The sequence below is a fragment of the Myodes glareolus genome, chromosome 19, assembly GCF_982192425.1.
Source record: "Myodes glareolus chromosome 19, mMyoGla1.1, whole genome shotgun sequence".
Lineage (NCBI taxonomy): Eukaryota > Metazoa > Chordata > Mammalia > Rodentia > Cricetidae > Myodes > Myodes glareolus.
In genome coordinates, this window is record NC_142044.1 from 15,292,721 (window position 1) to 15,318,192 (window position 25,472).

At 40.8% G+C, this 25,472-nt stretch overlaps 1 pseudogene; it reads left to right on the top strand.

The window, feature by feature from the left end:
• The first annotated feature begins 3,156 nt into the window (after positions 1-3,156).
• LOC125414977 (small ribosomal subunit protein uS2 pseudogene) lies at positions 3,157-25,039 on the top strand (annotated as a pseudogene).
• Positions 25,040-25,472: the final 433 nt, after the last annotated feature.

Consider the following 25,472-nt stretch of genomic DNA (forward strand, 5'->3'; position numbering starts at 1 on the left):
GCTTCTTCGTTCTTCCCCGTATTATTATTTTGCACCTGAATGCTGGGGAGTCCAGAACATAGGCCCTGGTTGAGTAGCTTGTTACTCATCCATATAGAAGACACTGAGAGCCGATGTGCTTTTGGCAATAGTGTTCTCTCACCAAAAAGCCTCGGGATACTCTGGAAAGAACCTAAACTGCATTTTGTCACCTTTCCCACTATTGTGCCTTCCTCTCCACCCACCTCCCTGGTTGAACAAAATATGTGATTTCACTACCTCTGTTTCTTCCTACCTCAAATCAAAACATTGTGGACCCTGCTTCAAGAGGTCAATCCCCCTTACGCTCCTTCCCTCCCTCCCCTCCCTTCCTCCCTCTCTTTTTATTGCCGAAGCATCCTTGTTGGCCTGGATAATGTTGTGACATTGCTGACCATCCTTTCCTTATAGAACATTCCTCTGGTTTCTGGGTTTCCTCCTTCCGTGTTGGCTGCCTCTTCTCAGTTTTCCCAGTAGACTCTTCTCGATATTCCCTTAAAACACTTCAAAAGTCATGAGTTATTTCTCTAATGTTGTATATGCTCGGCATACTCTCCCCAGTGTCTATGCTGAGGCTTCGTGTTCAGACTTTCTCCAAGATTGTCATAGCTTGTGAATTGCCTAGTAACTTCTTGTTTGAAACTAACATTTAGCTAAAGAATAGTAGCTTTGGGGAAGAAGTTTTTGAATAAAAAAGTTGTTTGTATCTATAGGCCTGAAAAAATATGATGCATTCCCCCACCCTCACCCCAGTTCTGGAGCAAAGGTATGATTATTACCCAATAATAAAAGACTCAAGTTCCCTAAATTTAGGTGTCTACTCACGTAATGCGATCCACTGGGTTAATAAGTGCTATAAACCAATCTTAAAAGTCACCCTACGATAGTACTCTGACTACTGCTATTGCTGCAAGTCATAAATTGTCATTCACTTTAGGACTTTTGTGTTTTCTTTTTAAATTTTTAAAGTGTTTATTATTGTTGTACATATGTGTATGCTGGGGAACATGTGTACCATTCCAGGTCTGTATGGGCCGGACAACAACTTTGCAAAGCTGCTTCTCTCCCTCCCCGTTATGTGGCCTCCAGGAATTGAATTCAGCTTACCCTCTGAGCCATCTTGATGACCCGCATCCACGACTCTTGTGAATATATGCAGTCTATGAAACTGTGGCAAGCGAACTTGCTAATTAGAAAATAAGATAAAATATCAGACGGTTCAAAGAGCTCCACAAAGCCCTCCGCCAGTTAGGACTTAATAGATTGTAAGTACGGGAGTAAAAACAGGAGAAACAATGAGAGAACGAAAGGAAGCTACCAAAGGGAAAAGGCAAAAGGGAAAGAGAAAGAAAGAGACAAGGAGATGGCAGGCCAGTCTTGGGAGGGGGCAGGTTTGTTCAGATTTACTCGGTCTCACTCCTAGAGACTGGGGTAGCATCTGTGTCCTCCAAAAGGTGAAGACTCAGAGGAAAAGGGGGGCTGCCTGAAAAAGAAGCTAAATACTTTTTTTTTTTATGAATGGAGGAAAGGAATTGGTGCAGGATAAAAACAATTAAATTTGTGTTGAAGTCCTGAACGTATACAGCTGACTCCAAGTATATTCCAAATAAACATTTTTAAATGTCTTCATGGACATTTCTCTCTGGTTGTCTCATGGAGTCTCCAAAGCCAGCATGGTTGTCTCGGCGGCTTCTTTTTTCCTTGTATTATCTGCCTCAATAAAGAGCACCATTATCTACAGAGTAAATCAGCTCACAAATGTAAAGTCATCTTAATATTCCCATGCCTTCCACACCCACAACTAATCCATTACTAACTCCATTTGGTTCAAATTCTAAGTAATTCATTGAATTATCTTCTTTTTTTCCATTACCACCAGAATGCTCCTGCTGCGACCCATTCTTTTTGTCCTGGCTTACCACAGCGTCACCCTAACTGGTGTTCCTACTTTTAGTTTTGTTTTTTTTTTTTTTCTCTAAACCGGTATGGAGTGTCACCATACTGTGAGACTTTTCAAGGAAAATACAGAATCTTAATTTGTCTGAAGTATATTTAAAATATAATAAAGACAAAGACAACCTCTTCCACGTCTCCACTGATGACTGACCCTTGAAACTCAAGCTATTTGGTACCAAAATTTTCTAAATTATCATTGTCACTAATGCCAGCTCAGCCCAGGCTTTCCTCTCTGCCTGAGATGCCTTCGGCTCCAACGTAGTCAAAGGAACTTCTATAGACTTGAGCTGAATTTAAGTTCCAGGCAACATTTGGTTTTCTGCGTCCAGATGAAACTGAGCCAAGGGTATATCCTCTGTCCTCGGTCTATCTAAACCTGCAGCCTCAAGCCGGTGCGACTGTAGCTGTACTTACATCCATGTTTTGTTATTGGTGGCTTCATTTAATTTTCCTCCTAATGGTAGTGGAGGTCTATCCTGAGCACCAATCATGCGTGGAGTAGCTGGCGCAGAATGGGGACTCATTGTCACTGAACGCGGAATGGGTTGGGAATAGATGCTTCCCCACACAGAGCTTTCTGACAACCAGCCGCCTCAAACCTGAAGGGCAGGGAGCAGGCTTCTGATCGCCATTAGTGTCAGCATTAACCCTTCCCATCCCCTAGGCAAGGACACAAAATCAGCAAGCTGCCTGCTGCAAAGGGGCTGTACGAACTAGGGATAATCAGAGACTTCTACGTGTGTCTCACAAGCCCTATGGAGACAGAGACCGGTGGACTTCTGGAAGCTTTGGGGGAGTTGAGTATTTTTTTCCCTGTGCTCTCTCAACCAAGCTTGACAGCTCTTTTCTGGTTGATTCTATTTCTCCACATTATTTGTATCCTGCACCCAGCCAATCAGGGAGCAGCTAGCACTCTGGCACCTCTATACATTAGGATATTCTAGGGCTGCAACTCCGGAGCTGCTGCTGGAGCCTAGGAGAAAGAAGAAAAAAAAAAAAAAAGACGGCTTCGGAACTCAGCTCTGTTCCCAGCTTCCAGTGCCCAACTCCAACAGGGAGTTCACACTCCAGGGACTCCTGTCCTTAGAGGAAGAAGCCTGAAAACGTCAGGATCTGGCTTCCAGATGCCTTGCTCGTTAGATAAGGAACAGTGCCTTCCAGACTGGAGGTGTGGGAGTGGCAATGAGTAACTGGAGTCCTTGGAAGCTCCTCGTGCTCCTCTCAGGTAGTGAGCTCACGGGAGCCCAACTTCAGGACCTTACCAGCAACGGCAGGGAAAGGGATTCCTTCCTTCCTCAGCCTCTAAGACTTCATGCTCAGAGGGCCTGCGCAAGGTAACTCATCCCTGTAGATGTTTCCAGCTTCCAAGACCCAAGCTTTCAGAGACCTAGTTTTATGATTTTTTTAAAAAAAAAATGCTGCAAGATCCCTAGTGGCAGTAGGCAGCAGAAATGCTGTAGGTCCCAAAACGGTGGTAGTGGGCCATGTGGTGGCAGTCCCAGGCAGAGGTTGCCGGTCCCTGAGCAATGACTGGTCCCAGGCAGGGAGACACATGGCGGGCGGGCAGAAGACAGAGACATGGATAGACACGACATGCAGAGTGAGGTTGAATATTTATTCAGGCGGTTATGGAGGGGGAAGGGAGAGAAGGGGCAGAGAGAGAGAGAGAGGAAGAAGAAGGAGGAGGAGGAGGAGGAGGAGGAGGAGGAGGAGGAGGAGGAGGAGAAGAAGAAGAAGAAGAAGAAGAAGAAGAAGAAGAAGAAGAAGAAGAAGAAGAAGAAGAAGAAGAAGAAGAAGAAGAAGAAGAAGAAGAAGAAGAAGAAAGAAGAGAAAGAGACAGAGAAGGGGGAAGCAGAGAAGTAGGAAGAGAGGCAGAAGCGAAGCTGCCTCTCTGAGAGGAAGATGGAAAACAGAGTGAGTTCAGGCAGGAAGCTGAAGATCAGCCTGCCTCAGCAGATGGGGGAGGGAGTGGGAGTGGCTTGTCTCTTAAAGAGACAGAACAACCATTATACCTAATGCCAGACTTTGGAATCTGCTACTGCTAACCCGCAGACTTGCTCTGGAAAGATCTGCTCTTTAGGAGTCAAAGCCCCCCCCCCAACCTTTTCAGTTGGGACCATTTCCGGTGCTATAACACTTCTCAGAGCTTTCTGCTAGCATCCTACCGCTACTCAAAGTTCCAATTTAAATTCAGTGTGGCAACTTTTTGAGTCGTTTTGTCCCATTTAAAGCTTGGAAATTCCGTGTTGACAAAAGTATCTCTCTTTGCTGTCTGCCCACTCTATTCTTGGAGGAGGGCAAGACGAAAAATTAGTTAGAGACAGAAGTCTCTACTAACTACTTGAAATGAACACTTCCCCCATGTAGAAATAATGGCTATACACAATGCCTGCATTACGTCAGTTAATATTTTTCAGCTTCTTAGGCTATCATCCCTAGAAATGTCACTTGGCATATAAGTTTGTTAATGTTGTGTATTAACATCTTATATTAACACCCCGTTCTAGGGATTAATTCCTGCTGATCCCAAATGCATTAGGGATTTTTCATGGAATCAGGCTTGTACTCAGTTGTTCTGAATAAGGCTCTTAGGTAGAGTTTACCAGGTGGAGTTGTTAGTTATATATATTTCTTACCAATTGAAACATTGCCTTTCTGTGGGAGGCAGTAGGCTCATGAGACTTAGGACGGTAATAGAGTTAGGAGATTCTAGAAAATTCACAAAACCTATTTAGGATGTTCAGAGAATTATAAGACTCACAAGGCCTCTCCAAAGTTCCATAAGCAGTGAACGACTATTGAGTGAATGGAAAATCAATGGTAGAGCTACCAAGAAGCAAGGCAAGATTCTCTACAAACACAGCTTCATCACTCATGATAGGTGGGCTTTTTGGTGATGCACCTGCCTTTAGGGTATGCATGTTCACATAGATAATCCCAATAAACTCATCTGTTTACCAGGTAAGGCATTATTGGAATATTTTGTATTATTCTTTCATTATTGCCCTGTCTAGGATGAATTTATGTTTGTCCACATCTCCCCAGGAAAAGCCACACAATAGTCACTGCCTCGGGAACCAACAGAACCAAAAAGAGGGTTGGAAAGAAGTTGCTGCATGGAAAGCAAAATGGATAAGACATCCAACAGAAGTTCATCTGTCTGAGAGTGGATCACACATAGGAGCAATACCAGTATGGCCCCCTTCCTTCCCGTGGTATGGGAAAGTGTGTCCGCTTGCTGTAGGGGCAGTTACGAACTCTCTGTGCTGGTATTGAGACCTGAAGCCAAAGCTGACACAAGGTGACTGCCCTCCTCGACATTGTGTGGGATGTCGTGACTCCTTGGTGCATAGAGTCCACCTCTGAGTATGGAAATGTCTGCAAATTTACTGAGGGAGTAGAAACTATTTTCGGCCCCTGAAATTAGTATTTAGAAGATAGAATTGGGGTTGTAAGGATACTATGGCAGCAAGTGTGTGTCCATTGCTATGACTGATAACATATGCAATTAAGGCTGAATCTCTCTGCCAGGAAAGAATTCCACACAGCGGGCAAATTGCGGTAGGGAGGAAGTAAGTGTGGGCGTTGATCTGTGCATTAGCCTCTATAGGGTTTAGCAGGGAAAGGGAAGAGGAGCTGGGGGTGTTGGCTTGCTGTTCTATAAGTGACCAGGTGCAAATAAAAAAGAGCACAAATTAGGTCTGGACTAAAAGACTACCCCTTGGATTCAAACCCCTGAAACCCACGGGAATAATCAAACAGTGAGGAAGAATGGAAAAGCTTCCCTTTGGAAGAGAAAAGGCCATGATTCAGCATTCCGATGCAGATGTTAATAATGGTTCAGTCCAAGCAACTCTGCTAATCAGGAAACACTGTGCATCTGGGCAGCTCGAATTGGGAAAAGCTTTTAGGCAAGAAATGAAAGACCTTCTCCCAGCCTGAATTAGGAGGCTGTCTGATACAGGGTGGCTGGGAGAAAGTTGTGGGAACTACAAGGGGAGAAATTGAGCAGTGTGAATGTTCATCTTTTCTGGAGAAAGAAGCTGTGCAACTGGAGTCAATATGGCAGATGTCTAGCCCTGGAAGGTTGACTCAGACGCACCATTAGGGGCAGTTGACTGTATCTAACGGAAGTCTCCATAAGTATTAGGGATTGGAAGACAGCAGTGGAAGAATTAAAATTGCTGAGAGCAATGGGAATGAAGGAAACAGTGATTGGCACTAGCTTACTCGACTTAATAAAATTGCATTCATGAAAATGTCTAAAAATATGAACTTAATTCATCAGGGATCATGGTGTCTTTGCTAAGACCCATAATTTGAGGTGATATTTATGAGACAGGAGATGAGACCCTGGTGACTCTGAATGATTCACATGGGCATGTAGATTGGGTTCTGAGGATACTAAAGCTCTTGGTAGGAATAGGGAAGATTAAAAAAAAAACAGGCAAGAAAGGAAAATAGCATGACTTGTCCCGGTTATTCACAATCAAGTGTGGCAAGATTTATATGCATCTTTTCTTCCTAGGGGAAACCATATTGAGCATTTTGAGCCTCTGGAAAACTTTGAACAACTCTTCACCAAAGGGGTAAAAGAGGGAGCCCATGTCAGAGCGCGTCAGGTGAAAAAGACCAAACCAACGGCAAGTGGGGCTGCCTCATCTCCGTGTGCAGTTTCACCAATAAGGAAGCATTCTGCGGATAAAAGTGCTCATCCTGCCCAAAGATCTTGTAGAAAGCTGCTGTGGCTAATGGATAGCCAAGGGTCTCGGAACTGGTGCAGAACTCATCAGGACCAGGTAGCCAGTATAAGCAGCAAGTACAATGGGAAATTTCATGAGTCCATTGCTATGTCCCTTTGGATTGGGTTGAACAGTGAAAGGTATCACATGTATGGAGAGATGTGTAATAGTCTTTATACACTCTCCAAGACGAAGAACTTTATGGAGACCAGGTGCAGATTACAGAAAGTTAAAATATTATCCCTATCTACACTGCTGTACCAAACATTTTCATTTTTCTCTCTCTCCCTCTCCATCCCTCCTTCACCCTATCTCTCCCTCCACCTCCTCTTTCCTCTTTCCTCTCTCCTCTTTCTGTTGTTTTTTGATGGTTTGGGAGTTAGAATTCTAGGCATGCTATGCATATACTCTACACTAAACAATTTTCTCCAAATTGAAACTTTTCTTCCTAGAGAGAGAGAGAAAGGGCTCATAAGACACAGAAAGCTAAGAAACCTAAGAGGTTCAGGAAGTTCATGAAACTCAAGAAGCTACAAGAATGACAGGGATCCTACTCAAGGCTGTAAAAGAACCGAATAATTTCTGGGGGTTGGAGACTGAGTATTTGAGCTACTGGCTGCTCAAACAAAGAGTTTCAAGGATGCAACTGTCCTAAGTCACTACGCAAGTGCTCTTTGGCGAGTCGCCTGCTCCCCGCTGATCAATCTTCCATCCATGTTCCTCCAGCAACTCAGCAAATGCATGGCTTACCAAGTAAACTAGAGAAGAATTGTTTCTTTGGTCTTTCCTTCGTACCCTGTCCAAGGTAAATAAGTATTTGTTCACACCCCCACAGAATAATTGTGGTAATATTTGGGTAACATGAACAGGTAAATCAACTGATCTATCCTGTGGATTATCTACTGACACATAGAAACATAGTCATCACGTCTAAATACTATCATCACTCATTTTATTGAGAACTCTAACATTAATTAAAAGATATTTCACTAATACTTAACTCATTTTGTTACACATAAATTCATTTAAAAGAAAGGTTAAAGTAGGTAATATCTATTGTACATTTAGTGCATGTCAAACAGTACATTAACGCATTGCATTCTGCATATTATCTTTCATTTACTGGTATTCATATTTAATTTCCTCAAAACAACTGACATATTTTCATTATCTGTGTTCAATAGTATATTGGCATTCCTTTCTGAGTAACAATTTATAGTATTATCAGTGACTTAAAGTGGTATCTATCCTGGCAAACATGTCAAAAGTCTTACTTAGCTGTGGGCCCTGAATACTATGTCACCTATCTCCTAGACAAGAAAAGCCCACTTGTGGAACAGTGTTATGGCTCTAATGGGAGTTACATGATTTTTGGATTAGACTTTAGCACAGTATATGTGCCCCTTCAATGACAACCAAGAGGTTAGCCAGAGCTGTGATCCCACCAGGGTATTCTTGCCATTTCTTCTTCTTTTTCTTGAAGCTTTAGCTTTTCAGGTTTTCAGTCAGCAAGAGAATATCTCACATTTGAATGTTTTAGTATCCTTCAACTCTAACCTTTGGTTCTATGTTTTGTAGCTCAAGTGATTAGATCAGGTCCATTACTATAAATTCTCCCATTTGAATTAATTCAAGGTCAAGTGACCAATAATAATTACATTTTTAAAATCCCATTGCCAGGAAACATAATGGAAGCACAAAGTAACATTTCATCCGATTTGTAAGTTCTGATGATGCTCAGCAGAGGGGAAATATATGAAGGAAAGATCATTTAGGGTCATCTTATGACCCTATATACCAGAACTAGTACGTAACCTACTATTAAGCAAGTTATGTTATATACCAAGGGCCAAACATGTATGAAGTTCAGAACCAGACGTTAAACTATTAAAAATATACTAGTAATACCACTGATATCTTTTAGTCCCCTCAGAAACCAGGCCTTTGGTATCCAAGTAGGAATACATAAATTCTTGGCCCTTCTCATAGTCCCTTCCTTTTCGAGAACTTGTCATTTTCTCCATCTTTTTAAGAAGTATTTAAATGACAAACATCAAACTATCTTCATCCCTCCCTCCAGAGATGCCAGATTTTTTTTCAAAATAAACTAACTCATAGTAGGTTATTCTTCTGCTCACATTTTTAGTAATTTTCTCTCTTTTGTAACATTTAATCCAGTCTGGTTTCATCTGACTATTCCACCTTTATTTATACTGCGTCCTCTGTGAACAACACTAGTCCCTCGGCCTATGTAGAGACTAGCCCACAAGCTGAGCAAATTGCTCACTTGGCCTGTGATTCGCCTCCTCTTCCAAATTTCTTCTGAAGGCTGCAGCTTATATCTCTTCTAAGAAACCCTTCCCAAAGCTTTCTGCACACATTCCTTCTCTCCTAAGAATTTCTATTACACTCACAGTCAGCAGCCATCCATTAGCATTTAATTATTCTCTAATTTTTTATGGCTGTTCATTCTGGTTTCTCAATCAGTTTTCTAAGTTGCTTTGAGTAGGAACTTGGCTTTTTCTGTTGTTGTCTGACAGCCTCCACATCCCTGAGAGCTATACACAAATCACGGTGTAGGCACTCATCACATATAGGTTGACCAACTGATTGACGGTGTCCTCTTAAATTGGATTCTTCTTTCTCAACCCAGGGAATTTTCCAAATGTTTAGAAAACAGCTTAAACTCATCCAAAGATGCAAACTGTTGTCATTATGCATTCAGTTTGGTTTTGGACAGTCCCAGGAATCTGTATGGCTGCATGCCTTTTCATTCTGGAATAGGCAACTTCTACCCTGGGGCTGACGGCACCAGCCCAAGCTTACAGAACAAACTTTTCCAACATTCCATTAGGCTGAATGCTGTTCCCACCAATTACCCAGAGAAGTTTGTTTTGATTAGGAATAAGAGGGCATGATATCTGAGGATTTAGGTTTATGTGCAAAGTTAAAACATAGAATTAAAATTTGTTTGCTTTCTCAACAAAAAGATTGGGATATACAATGATATATGATGCTCAAGAGATGCTAGTAAGGCGGCTAGAACAATGAAAATTACTTGTGTGCACTCCTGGATTTAAAGTTGGTTTTTTGTATCCTAAAAAATAAGCATAGTATTTATAAGAACTCAGAAAATAACTAATTCCAATTTTGCAATATCATTCTTTTCCAAGAAATGTATAGTTTATTAACTCAAATTTATTTTTTGTGATAAGAACAGACAAAAGAATATTCCTTGCATTATTTTATAAACTGTTTCAGAGAGAGAGACAGCAAGCACACTGGACTCTCAATGGCTTTTAACCCATTGAAATCCTCCAAGGCCTCCCTCATGTGATGACCAGTGTGAGCATCAATAGGCTAATAACAAAGAAGAATAAAACCATTATTTACCAATCTGCAGGGATTCAATGCTGCTTAGAGATAGAGTAATGAGAAAATAATTAACATGTCATTGGATCTTTCTATAACCATAAAAGCAAATAATACATACAGTCTAGAGTGCATGTTTAACATGAAGGTAAAAAGTATGTCCAGTCCCAACCTCAAATACTAGCTGGAAGGCCTTTGCTGGATCCTCCCCGGGCATTTTTGCTTGCTTTTGTTTTATTGGATAGCATCATATTTCTCTTTATTTCTGACCTTTTATTACTGCCCTCCTTCAGGTTAACTTATCATATTTGATTGGTTCTAATTAGATGTTTTCATACAGGCAACACTGGTAGGAATGGAAGGAGAAGATTTTTAGCCTGAACTTTCATGTGTTGAGACTAGTGTTGGACTTGGTTAGGATCTTGTAGGAAGAGGGGAGAAGGAAACAAGCTGCAGTGGTTCTAACATTTGTAAAATTCAACAGGCACAAAGTAGTCTGGCTGTTTCATTTCTTCTTCTTCGGCATTCATTTTATTAAACAAAGCCAGATAATATACATTTTGAGGATCACGAGAAATGAGACACGCACCGACATATCGGGCACCATGGTAGAAACTTTAGCTTGGTATTTTTATCTGCCACAAATAATTGAGGTAGGCACTAATAGGAACATATTAAAGATGAGAAAGTGAGCCTTATGGATGATTAATAGCATAAGTCATAAGGGATGGTGACAGAATCTAGACTCTGGTCTTTCTGACTCTGGTCCTTCACTGTTGTCCGTGTCACACTAACAGATAGAGTGGAAGTTAATGCCAAGCTAAGCTGGGCCGTGAGGAATGTGCAGCGGACAGAAGCTAAAGCACCGCTTTTTAGAATTAAATACTCTCAGCATACTAATGAGCTCCAATAGTCCAGAGTCAGCAAAGTAGCACTCTTAGAATAATTATTCACCAGCTTGTCTGACACACAGTTGCTCTTAAATCCCCCCTCACTGACTTCTGAAAGAAAAAGAGAATGCTCAGCTAGAAGTGCCATTCCTAGTCTCCCAAGTTTTCATCCTTATTTTTCAGTTCTTTTCTGTCTCCTTCTATTTATTTCTCTGATGCCTATCACCATGGTGTCAAAGTATCCAGACAAACATATTAAACTAAAGCAAAACATATGAGGGGATTGAAAAGCTAAACTTTCCAGATCTTGCTCCTCTGGGGCTACGTTAGTTTTTGATGGAGAGATAACTGATTGTGCCAGGGCACCGCGTGGCCATGCTGGCAGGGTTGGGAATGGGTCTTGGTGGAACTTGGCTGTAATTTATACACGGACATGCAATTTACTTTTCTATTTTAGAACCAGAGTTGAGGAGAGGAAACCCCAAAGAGGAAGATATAGAAAGTGATCCTTTATGATCTCATAAATGCTTGACCTCTAAAAATAATACCCCGGAACTTTAAATATACCAGAAGGAAAGCAAAATGTCTAAAAGACTTGAGAGCTGTGAATCGTCTCAATTCTTTCGTTTCAGCCACCTATCTAGGCCATCCCACTGTTTTGTTTTTTACATAACGGGTTGTTGCTAAAATAGGACTCTTCTCTGCGATCAGGCCGTGTACATGAAGTCTGCTTGAAGTCTACAGAGCTCTAGCGTGAAATTGTGTTTGTTTCTGACAGACAAAGCTTGCCTGAAGATCAAGGGGTGGAGCTAGCCACTAGGTAACCTTGGAAACCAGGCAGTAGTGACTCCAGGCGCCCCGTTCACCCCAGCACTTGGGAGGAGCTCCAGAAAGAACAGAAGTTCAAGGCCACCCTGAGCTACGTGAGATTGAATCAGTCTAATAGAGAAAGAGGCAGGTGGTGGGGGCTCGCGCCTTTAATCCCGGTACTAGGGAGATAGAAACAGGAATAGAACAGTGGAGACAGGATCTCAGTACATTCAGTCTGAGGATGCAGAGAGAAAGGATCTTGCTTCTTTGGTTCTGAGGATTTCATAGAGGTAAGCATTAGCGGCTGACAGCTCTGCTTCTCTGATCGTTCAGCTATCACCCTCGATCAATATCTGACTCCAGGTTTTTATGAATAAGACCAATTAGAATCGCCCTACACTCTAAGGCAGATTGTACTAATATTTCTGCAATGAGAAGCAAGGAAGGTAATTATAACGTGGAGCTCTGTGGGTAGGGAGAATAAAAAGTTCTGTAGAAAAGGAAGGTATTCACTCTCTAAATATTTTATATACAGCTAATGTCTTATCCTCTGATCTTATCTGTCTTCTCACTCACGTTACTACAGGCATGATCAAACAGAAGCGCGCGCGCGCACACACACACACACACACACACACATGCTCATTAAGTCATTAGTTTTCTGGAGTTGTCACCATTTATTTAATATTCTGTTGTCTGATTTTAAAGTCACATTTAAATGATATCTACATGGTTGAGATAGAGGTGCCCAGTATTCTCCCACAGATGAGCCTGGCATTTCTGAATGAAGTATGAAAGGTATGAAAGTGGATGGTAATCTTTTGCTTATTAGTTTGTTCATTCTCTCTCTCTCTCTTTTTTTTTTTTTTTTTGATGCATGGTCTTACTGCACAGCTCGGGCTTGTGCAGAACTTGAAACTCACAAGCCTCCTTCTCCACCTCCTAACCTCTGGATGGATGGCAGGTGTGCACTCACATGCCCCAGCAGAACGACTCTTTTGACACAAAAATCTCATTTTGCATTTTCATGGACCCTCTTGTTTACAAGGCATTCTTGAGTATCAAAATCAAAATCGTCAATGTGGCCTGTCACTGAAATTTCTGAACTGTTTGCAGCCCTATGAGCATTGCTGGAGCCCATTTCTGCCTTTCCCAGTTTTGTTGTTGTTGTTGTTCCAGACGGGCCCAGCTGGGGCAAATCTCGCAGGTCAAGCTATACCCAGTTCATGCCCTCCACCAAAATTACCCCTCCTCTTTTGCCTGGAATCTCCCTTCAAACACACATTCAGCAATTGTGTTGAGTTTTGTGACTGTAAGTCTAATGAATGCTCCTCAATAAATTTAGAAAGCACTGTAGTTTAAGGAAAAAGAGAGAAGGGTCTCACCATTCAGCTCTCTCCTGGAGGGTGTCACGTGTTTCTTTTTCCCCCCCGTGAGTGTGCATCCTTCAAAATCCCGTGACAGTTTTCTGTTTATCCAAGAATATATAAACACACTTGTATTTATTTGTATGTATACATGTCATTTTTCCTTTAGATGTCTTTATTTCTTATCACTTTAGATTTGCAGAAATCGATTTTAATGTTCATTTCCTGACTGATGGAATCAGATCTGAACAGGTGTCTAGGGAATTCTTCCTGGCAGGTCTACTGCCTGTCCCACACCCGCCATCTCTCAATCTTTGTTATAGGATGTAAAGTTTTAGGATCAAAATTTTATTAGAATGCTATTGATAAATAGAAATATTTCAAAAGTTACCATTATTATCATTTATTTATAGCACTACATACAATTATCTGGAATGTTGAGTTTCAGCTAATTTAATGTTTATTCATTTTTTTTAATTTTTTGACTTTCTCTCTCTTTTTTTAAAAATCTGGCTCTTTGTCAGGCACCTGAACTGCAGGAGTAAGCAACATTTTAGCTTAGATTGCTAATGTGATCTTATTTGCAGCCTAACATGACTGGAGAAAAACAACCTTCTTGCACTGAGACTCAAATACCTTATTTTGTGTTTTCTGTTCTAAAGCACAACAAAGCAGCATTGCTTCCTGGCTCGCTCTGTAGCTGTTAGCGTTATGGAGAAAATGTCTAAAATTAGACAAAATTCCCTCCTTTCTATGTGTCTTATTCCACTTACTACAGTAATTCTCCTTTATCAAGATATTTTTTAAAAAGTTTTAATATGATATTATTTCTATGTGACTTTTTTTCTTACTTTTATCCCAAACAAAGTAAAATGTGTCAAATTCTTTAATTAAGAATTATTTCCATTCCTTGACTTTTTTTGATTAAGATTGTTTTATTGTCACTATTTTGATCAACTCTGGTGCCCCCCCCCCCATTAAACTGTCTCTTTTTTAAAAAAAATTTTGTTTCTTTTTATTTTAATTGAGGATTTTAGGTATGCCCATACTGTGTTTTCCTCAAATCGGCCCTGCATTCCCTCCCATATTTTCCCTTTGCTTGCCACATGCATGTTATGTTGTGTTCTCCACTCTGTCCTCTGCAGTTTGGGAGAAGGTACACGAGACTCATCTCTGCATCCTTGAGGAATTACTTTTACTTCACTGAATCAACTGGGAGGTGAATGTCACATTTTAGGTTTTTGGAAAAAAAATTTACCCCCTTCTGTTTTCACTTACGACTTGATTTCCACAAGGCCTCTTGCATAGATAGGCTCTTCTTAAACTCTGTTGGGAGGCAGATGTCTCATTACTGGTGGTTTAGATAAACTCAGGGCCTCATTGCCTCTTTAACCTCCTGAACAACAGAATGTGTCAAATGTGGAAACAGAGACACATAACATTTTCTTCCCTTTCTTTGTGTTCCTACAAGGCAGTCAATTATTGCCATGTCACTGAATTATGCCACCAAAGGACCATTCGGCAAACTCACATTCACCATTCATACCTACCTTTTAGGGCAGAGTTAGACATAGTTGAACAGATGAATGTAACCAAAGAGGTATTGACTCAGGAGGCAGTGCACTAAGTAAAATAAGCCAGATGAAGGTATTCAGACAGTGAGATATGAGGCAACATGGCATTCTTAATTCTCTTTCTTTCTTTCTAATTTTTTTGTTGTTGTTTTGTCTTTTGAGCTATTGGTCATAGCCTTAGAATTCTTCACAATTACACTGGAAGCATCTGCAATAGTTTTTTTGTTTTGTTTTGTTTTGCTTTTTGTCAATCTTAGTTTGTTTATTTTACTTTTACTTTTCAAGTTTGGCCCATTTCTGAATTATAACAATTACAGGGACACGTGGAAATATTACAAGAGGGTGATAATTAGATATCATTTTAAAGTAAGAAATGTCTTCTGGGATCCAAAACCAACTAGATGTATCTTTCTCCAGAAAGTTCAAAGCAAATGGCTCAGTCATATAAATTAATGTGTATTACATTTATTTTTCTTTAAGTCAGAATTATGAAACATTTCTTCCTGAAGATTTAGAATTTTGCTGTGTTTGAAGCAGATAAGACTATAAGTTATGTTAAATGTCTGTCGATGTCCTTTAAAATACATTTTAAAAGTTATACTGTGGCACCAGTTGAGACGATTCAAAGAATTTATTTGTTTATTTTTTAAAGAAAACAAGCTATCTTTTTCCCATTATACATTTCAAGTTCCCACTCCCTCTTCTCCACCCATTCCCTCCACCCATCCCCCACCACCTCCTATCCACTCCCCAGAGAGGGCAAGGCACAATGCCCTGGGGAAGGTCCAAGGACCCACTACATCTAGGTTGAGCAAGGTATCCATACAAAGAGAACAGGCTCACAAAAAAAGCCAGCATAAGCATCTGGGATAAATCCTGGTGCTACTGCCAGTGACCCCCTCAGCCTGCTCCAACCATGCAACTATCCACCACATTCAGAGGGACTAGTTCAGTCTCATGCTCGTTCCTTTCCAGTCCTGCTGGTGTTGGTGAGCTCCCATTAGCTCAGATTAGAACTAGAAAATACTATCCTGAGTGAGTTAACCCAGACCCAAAAAGATGAATATGGTATGTGCTCACTCATAAATGGGTACTAGCTATAAACAAAGGATATGGTGTCTATAGCTCATGATCCTAGAGAAACTAAGTAACAAGGTGACCCCTAAGAAAAACATATGTAGATCCATCTGGAAAGTCGAAATAGACAAGATCACCTGACAAAATTGGAAACATAGGGTTGAGGGGAGAAGGGAGGATAGAAGGAGAAGAGGGGTGGAGGGGGGGAGGGGCGAGGAGAACTTGAGGGAATGGGATAGTCAAGATGGAGGAAGGACAGAGATGAGAGCAAGGAATGAGATGTTTTGATTGAGGGAGTCCTTATGGGGTTAGCAAGAAACCTGGCTCTAAAGAAATTCCCAGGAATCCACAAGGATGACCCCAGCTAAGACCCTAAGCAATAGAGGAGAGGGTGACCGAACTGACCTTAACCTGTGGTCACACTGATGACTATCTTAAATATCACAAGAGAACCTTTATCTGGCAGTTGATGGAGACAGCGGCGCGCAGCAGAGCACATGGTTGAGCTCCCAAGGTCGCAGAGTGGGAGGAGTAAGAATATGAGCAAAGGGGTCAAGACCATTATGGGACCACCCACTGATGCAAAGAATTTAAGGGGATGTTCTATGTGAGATTTTCTAAAGGTAAATGAGCAAAGTGTATGCCAGTCTCTTTTTTAGCTAAACATTTCCCTAAATGAGTAGCATATGATTATCACCACCAGTAATTTGGTAGTTCCAAATCCTGATGGTAGACTAAAGATCTAAGAGAAAATAAATATGTGATATGGACATGTACAAAGCAAAAAGAAAGGAATGTCAAGAGTATCTAAGAGGAAATGAGTTGGAATAGGATGTTAAAGCTGACGGAGATGTGGCTTGGAGTATTAGCAACTGAAATCAGGCATTGCGAATCCGGTAACAATTGATATAATCTGACCACTTATCTCTCTGATCCTCTCTTTCTTAATCCTTTAAATGACTTCATTATGAACAGTCATACTTCAAGCTTGCTTTCTCGGGCAAATGAAAGTATATAATTATTCATCATAAGAAACTGAAGTGAAAACATCATACAAAGTTCTCACACATCCTTCAACATGGGTGATCATGGAAAATAGCATGCTAAATGAAGTAAACTAGACTTGAAAGGAAAACATATTGCCTGAGTCTACTTATATTATATATCTGTAATAGATGAATTCATAGAAGAAGGGAATTAAATTCAAAGTAAGCAGGGCCTTAGGAGAGAGGGCATGAAGGGGTATTGCTTAGCAGACTACCCAATCTTGTGCATATAAATAACACCATAGCATGCTACACTTTCAAATCATTAAAATGATTAGCTTTATCCTTTATGGATTTTCATACACTAAAATACATTCTAATGTTCAATATTACTTATTTTTAAACTAATAATTAAATTTAGGTTGGTGTTATGGTGATTTGCATAAATTACTACAAACATACTAATAAAATGAGCGATACTAATAGTCACTATAAATATCCTGCAAACATTTATGTAATGATGCTCATGTCTTCAGTCATTATAGCTACAAAAGTACTTAGGAGGTAATTATTCATCCAACAGAAAAGAAATCTCATCTATCACTTCAAAATGACTCTCCGCAACATGGCTTATAATTCTGCACTACAGAGGTGCACGTGATGATCAATCAAAATGGGTTCCATATGTGAGCTTCCCACTGATAGCTATGATGAAAATGGATGTTGCAATATATATCTCTATGTTATCACCACGCAGGAAGCATGAGTCATGAGAGCGTAATTGAAAAGGCCCATCTCCAAGCTCATTCGGGAGCTTGACAATCGCCTGCTTTCGCCTGAATTCCCCTCGAGCGGAGAGACTACTGACCCGACCGTTCCTAGATTTATTGAAGCCCCTTCACCTCATGAAACCTGAGGGGAAACGTTGCTGCTTTTTCTCTTTTGGCTCTTCTCTTCCAAACTCCAGTGTTTTCGCTGCAACGTTCATGAAGCAATCTCATTCCCAAAGGGAGCCTGACATCACCAGCCCACTCCCATTGTTCACCCTCTCAACAGTTCCATGATAAATGCACGTCCTACCCCAAACACAATGCTGACATGGCTTCAGACTAAGCCCGGGGAAGAAAAGAGTCAATTCCCTAGACCCTCATAATTTTCATTTGTTGAATATTTTATCTCAGATGAATCACTTCATTGGTTGTACTCACTTCCTTCCTGGTTTGATAAGTTAATTTCAACTTTATTAGCCCAGATTTCAACTGATTTACTGTGTTTTTTTTTAATCAGTTGTTTCCCTGGTCTCATAAATAAAATCTTTTACAATCAATTTAACTCAACACGTATTTTAGTGTGTCATATTCTATAAAAGTAGTCTATGTGGAAGTATTATAGTGAAGGTGGCAGTTCCCAACCCTAAAAATTTAAACCATAAAGGGAAAACTTAGAGAGTACAAGTAATATCTTAGGTGATTTAAGAATTCCCTTGAATACATGGATTTTACACAATTATGAAAATCTTGCCAAGAGATGTATTCTTTATGATCAACATTGTAGCTTATCACCCCTTTAACCGACTATATTGAAAGGTTCTCTAGGGTAAAGATTCTCTTAATTTTTTTCTTGCATCCCTGGAAGCAATAAAATTGTTCAGACCGGATTTTAGACATATCCTGACTGGAACAAATATTTTGAGATTGGGCTTCCTATTTAGGAAATACGTTCCCAAGTTGCAAAGACTTTTTTTAGTGCTTATTTTAAATATGCTGTATTCGTTCTACAAGACTGATCCAGTAACTGAAAAGTCATGGCGTGATGAGTAACTACATCTGGGTACTGCCAACTAGACCAAGTTAGAAGAAGTCAGTGTGAATCCAGTTCTCCTTAGCAACAGGGTACCCTGAGTGAGAAATACACTTAGCTCACTTACTGGGGGTACAGACAACAAGAGCTAGCATCCAGTATTTAAAACATGGTTAAATAAAATAGCATCAATCTTTTCACAGAAACAGAATTTAAAAGGTGTTGGCTGAGCCTCGTTTATCAGGAGGCTTACATGGATACACTATTGTCATTAATACCAGCACATAGATATTGACTGATGATTGATTACCATTATAAACGTGTTTACCATATGACTGATTATCAGAGCAACAGCAACTCTGAGCGCTGGAGATGAAGGAAATGAGACTCCGATGTGTGCACCATTCTCAGGTGGAAAGGATAAGAAACAGCCTTGGAATTCTGACTGTCTAGCCCTCGACCGCTTATGGCCAACCATTCCACAAACACTTTTCCAATGAGAGACACAACTGTGAATTTCTGAATCTGGCATAAGCACCACATTTCAATGTATTTTCTCTTGGGGAAGGTGACTTTATTCCCAAGAAGGATGCTGAGTAGAAAATCCGTCAAGCTTGGTTTTCCTGTAGTGTAGTTGTTGCTGCTGCTGCTGTTGTGTGTTTGTTTAGAATAATAGCCTTTGCCTCACCTCTCCCCATCTTCTCCGAGGAGAAAAAGAATGAAGACTCCTCTGGCCGGTGAGACTGAGGAATCAGGGTGCAGCCTGTGCTTGTTGATAATGCAGCCTCTTGTGTTGACAGCGTCTGCCGGGGAAGCTGTTTGTTGCCTGGCAGATCTGTGACCAGGTTGGGAAGTTCAACACAAGGAAGAAGAGCGAGAGGATCTGATCATGCTTCTACGCCGTCTATAATAATTCTAATGTGATGAATTTTTTAATCAGATTTTATTTGAACTCATCAAAGTGCAGGCAGGGTATGATTAGGGATTGACTTCAAGTTCTAATGATAATTGAGTTTGGCAAATCATAAGAGCATTTTAAGCTTCACTTGGGAAACGAACTGCAATGAACATATGAATGATCTTTTTGTGTCCAGAATCCATTTTTATTTTGCTCTTTCTCGGGTGTGTCTTCTGACGCACTGCTGCAGATGAAACACTCTGTGTGCTGTCTGCATTCATTCAACTTTCATGAAAGGAAAGAACATGAGAAGCTTCTACAAGTATTAGTTGCTTTTCTGTTGCTGTAATAAAAGTACCATGGCCAAATGCAACTTCGGGAAAAAGGGTTGATTTGGGTTAATAGTTCCAGATGGCACAGAAGGCATGCAATGGCAGCAGAAGGCAGCGGGTCACATTTATTGGCACACAGGAAGCAGAGCAGGAATTTTGAAGGCTATACTCTGCCTCCTAGGAAACCCACAACCTCCAGGGACTTTCATCAAGGCGAGGCAAGTGCTCAAGTACCTGAGCCCAGGACGGACATTTCTCATTCAAACTGCCAGATAGTAGGACTCAATTCTCAAAATACAGAAATCTATATATGTGTGCGCACAGAGACATACATGCGCATAGGCGCACACACAAATAAATGCAAGCTGGAGCTCCATAGTCTGAAAATCCTAAATGCTCCGAAGTTCAAACCTTCTTGAGTACCAATGTGGCACCACAAATGGAAGATTTTACACTTGACTTGGATTTTACATTTTGACTATCAAAATAAGCGCAACAAAAGTATTGTACAGAATAGCCTTCAGGCTTGTGCAAAGTATATATAAAATATAAGTTAGGAGGGGCTGAAAAGATGACTCAGTGTCTAAGAGCACTTGTCACTCTCCCAGAGGACCTGGCTCTGATTCCTTGCACCTACGTGGTGGCTCACAACTATCTGTAAGTCCAGTCCCAGGCACGCAACACCTTCTGCTGGCCTAGGTAGGCACCAGGCACACATGTGGTGCACAAACATACAATCAATAAACACATACACATACGTACACACATTTTATTCTTAAACCTGCATATCATCTACAATGCATTATCATATACATTCAAATATTCAAGATAGAAATGAAGTCTAAAGATTTCTTACCTTAAGAACCTCAGATAGATATATAGGCTATGAATCCATAGACAATGAGACAGAGTGAGGCCATCAGGGAGGGAAAGAAGAAGAAAATTTTAAATGATAGCTTGGAACCAATCAAATTCTGGCTCTGGCATTACTGATCAACTAAATTTTTTTTTAGATTACAAAATGTCTTCAAGACTTAGGTGCACATCTATAAATTTAAATAGTGTTACTTCATTCTATGATTGATCTGTTAATAAATAAAACAGCTTAGCACCATGTTTCAGACATTCAGACACAGTGAGAAGTCATTAGTCACTAGTACTATTATAGTATTATAGCAACACAATTCAGTAAATTGATCGGCCATTCTTATCTATAGAAAGTAGAAAAATAAAGTAATATAATGTAGTGATAATGAGGATAGCAAAAACAGCAGACTTTGCTTTAAACGAATTAAACATTTTAACAGTTCTTTGTATTAGAGCTGTACTCCCACTATTTTTCTTTGCTTTAGAACATTTTTTAATTGTGAACATGGCTTAGAGTTCTTTCAGTCCCCAATGAACACGATTATTACTGACCCTCTCAACTGTGACCGATTTCAGATACAGCAGTTAAGCGCCTATCTCTGCTTTGGATCCTAATTACTGAAGATACTGTGATAAAATACAGACTTGGTTGCTAGGATATACAGCTTTAAGGAAGCACAGACATCACCTTCTATGGCATGGTCGACATGGTTTAGTTGGCAGCTATCACAGAACCCAGCAACAAAAGAAAAACAATCCGAGACTGCCCTTGTGTGTAATGCCAACCCAAGTTTCCTTTGACACAGTGTTACTGTGGGTTTGAAGCCACGTGATAAATCACACAATGGGGATATTCAGAACCAGGTACTCAAAATAATATATAACCATCATCAAGGTCTCTTAGGAGGAGGATTACTCATCATGGAAACTTCTCTTTACCACAGATGAAGACCACTACCGACCACGACAGCCAATCAGAATGCAAAACTGTGGAGCCGGATCTCAGGGGATAAATCTATAAAATATTACTGCTTGGAGAACATTGCTTAAGGTGGTGTAAAAAGACTGTAAGAGTCCGGAGGTCAGAGTTTTCTGGGAGGCTCTGTCTCCTAGTAATGCCAGAAGCTGTATCCATGAAGTCTTACAAACATGACTGTCTGGACATGAGCTGAACAAGGACATCAACAACTGGCTAAAGCGGGCTGGAGATAAAATCAAAAGGCCCAAGAGGCCTCAGTTCTACACACAAAGGCAACTAAGGAATACTGAGCAGGAGAAACAGTCTTTCACGAGAAAGAACACAACAACTGGTAATCCAGTACCAAATGATCAAACCAGAAAACATAATGAAAGTAACATTATACAGGAATATATGCACACATGCATTTGCATACATGGATGCAATAACAATTATTGAAAAATGAGGCCAAGAATTTTATAGAGAACAAGGAGGGTTATGTGGAAGGGTTTGGACGGAGAAAAGGGAAGAGATAAATATTGTAATTATAATCTCAAAAAGGAAAGAAAAAAATTAAAGAAAAGGGAACCAGGAATGTTCATCTCTGTTATTGGTCTCAGGTTCCTGTTTTATGTTTACGGAAACCTCACAGAATTACAAAAGAACAGTTGTGTCTTTAGTTGGTAACTATGGTGAAATGTTTTGCCAGCCTTCAAAAGGAGAGCAAGCAAAAAGAAAAATATCCCACAATAAATCATAACATGAAAATATTCTGTTAGTATGTGTGTTTGCTAAATTTTAGCTAAATTAGAAATCAGGTATAAGACATAATTAAAAGTTACCAAAGAAAGCTACAAAATAGAATAAGTAAGATGAGGAATGAACATGCTCATTAAGCACAATGCAATCTGAATTTTTACACAAATTAAACATCCTGCAAATACTCCGGACTACATGGAGAGACGTTAGGATGCGTTGTATGTCTATGCCACTTCCTATTTTTAAAGAAAATTTGGACGATTCTCGCCATGCTCCTGGCCCGTGGACTGTTTTTCTTATCTTCTCTCAATTGATTGGTCTTACGCCAATGTTTATTTTTCAAATGGGAAAGCCAAGAAGTAAAGAAATTAACTCTTCGTGATAGAAGCATCAAAACTACAATTAAAAAAAAAATCTCAACACCCAACATGGAGGTCCTTCTGTTCTGGAAAGAAGGGGTCCTTTGTTTTGGGAGCACAAACAGAATGACGTGAAAACACACAGCAGTGTTCTGCCTGTCCCCTTCCGTGTGGGTTTTGAATGGAGGATGCCTGAGCTCCTCGCTGACAAGAGGCAGGGAAGAAACGCCTTCTGGTCTCTCTGGTGTGGGCTGTGGTCGCTTTCACCTTTGAAGTCAGAAGAGGAGGGATGGGCTCACTGGGTCTTTAAATAGATATTTTATTTTACCTGAAGGGGCCAAGCTGACTTCTCGAACTTCAGAGGCCTTTCAGAACCACAGGCAACCTCAGGGTGGGTGTGTTAAACACGGCCCTGACGAAGGGAAACACATTGTACCGTCTAATTCATTTCAGAGCTAAACAAGATATTCTGGTGCCCGTGACAAGGTAGAGCATAAGTGAAAATTAAATTTTTATTCTCTTTAAAATATTTGCCAAAGTAATAGCTCTACAAGCGTTACTAGAAGGTTTAGCTGATTAGATTCCAACATCTCACCCAGTAAAATGCTAACCAAAATTATTCTAAACATAAGAGACAATCCACTCTCGTTGATGAGTTTATGTCAAAATCTCTATGGCGCAGTCATCTGTCTGAGTCTGTCTCTTGGGTTTAGAGTTGAAATAGCTAAATGCTGGTAGAAAAGTTGAAAGTGAAAAGTTACAAAGCAAACATCAGAGGAGGTTTTAACAAAAGCAAAACAAAATGGTAGTTAATTAAAATTTTAATTCAGACAGGTTTTCACGGAACGTTCTAGACTCCAGCTTTTACCATTGCCTAAGAATTATTTGGGCTAAGTTAGTCTCCTTCTAGCTTTTTTTTGGATCCCAACTGAGGCTGGGTTTGAGACTCAAGGTCAGGGTCAAACGTTTAGTAAGAGCCTTGGATAGGATCTCTGAAGTTGGAAGGAAGAGCGAATGAACTAAGTCTGGCTTCATTGCTTTTCTGTAATTTTGAAACCAGCATAAAACATCAAAATTGCACATGTTAATGAAATGGGTGTTCCCAGTGATGCTTCAATTCATGTGTGCATTATGTAATGGTTAAAACAGATAAAGTATATCTCCTTATATAGTTATCCTTCTGCTTTCCCCACACTGCCCTGGGACAGGTTCATAGGGCGACCTTGTTCTTGATTCCCATCATAACTTAAAGGGGAACTCACGCACTATCTGGATCCCTAGATGTCCTGAAGATCAAGAAGGAGGGTGTCCTCACATTCCTTGCTGCAGGAACCCACTTAGGCAGCACCTATCTGGACTTTCAGATGGAGCAGTATATCTACAAAAGGAAAAATGATGGTATCTGCATCATAAATCTGAAGAGGACCTGAGAGAAGCTATTAGCTGCAGCCAGGGCTATTGCTGCCATTGAAAACCCTGCTGATGTCAGCATCGTCTCCTCCAGGAACACTGGGCAGCGAGCTGTGCTGAAGTTTCCTGAGGCGGCTGGAGTTTCTCCAGTTGCTGGCCGTTTCACTCCTGCGACCTTCACAAGCCAGATCCACACAGCCTTCAGGGAGGCACAGCTTCCAGCGGTGACTGATCCCCGGGGCTGACCACTAGCCCCTCACACAGCCATCTTACGTCAACTGCCCACCGTTGTTGCACTGTGTGACACAGACTCACCTCTGCGCTATGTGGATATTGACATCCCGTGCAACAACGAAGGCGATCACTCAGTCAGTCTGATGCGGTGGATGCTGGCCGGGGAAGTACTGCGCATGTGTGGCACTATCTCCCGTGAGCACCCATGGGAGGTTATGCCTGATCTTTACTTCTACAGAGACCCAGAGGAGATTGAGAAGGAGGAACAGGCTGTTGCTGAGAAGGTTTTGACCAAGGAGGAATTTCAGGGCGAATGGACTGCTCCAGCGCGCAACATGACCGACTGGTCTGGGGGTGTATAGGTGCCCTCTGTACCCATGCAGCAGCTCCCTACTGTAGGCTGGAGTGTCCAGCCAGTCGCTGAGGTCTGGGCAGCAGCTCCCACAGCACAGGCCACCGAGTGGGTTGGAGCCACCACTGAGTGATCCTGAGCTCTTCCATAGACACCTGAGCAAAGAGGAAGAAGGTGGAAGGAAAATAAAGTTCCTACAAGCTGAAAAAATATATATTAATCACTTCTTCATAGTGAAAAAGTTCAATATCCTCCCTTCCATCTTTGTTAGCTGTACAGTTTTGAGTGAGCATCTTTAAATGGCCATGTGAAATATCACACCGGAAGGTCTCAGTCTTCATCTCAGAGTAGCTTAGCAACCGTTGGCCACTCTTTCTCCTTCAGTCTCACGCATCCCCAGCCTTCATCTTTAAGAACCACCCCCTTACCCATACCTTCTATGTGATGGACAGTTTTAAAATTAAACATGAATGGGATCCCATGGTAATTCCTTTCTGTTTCTACCTTAGCTCACTAAACATCGTAGTCTCCATATCTGTCCATATCACCATAGATGACTGACTTTCATTTACCTTGTAACTGAATATCACTCCAAAATACATATTTATTCTGATGTCAGTTAATAGACCTTTATGTTGACCCCATATTTTGGTGACTAGAAACAGTGTGTCAGAGAAAGTATCTTTCAGCAAATGGCACTAGAGAAATTGT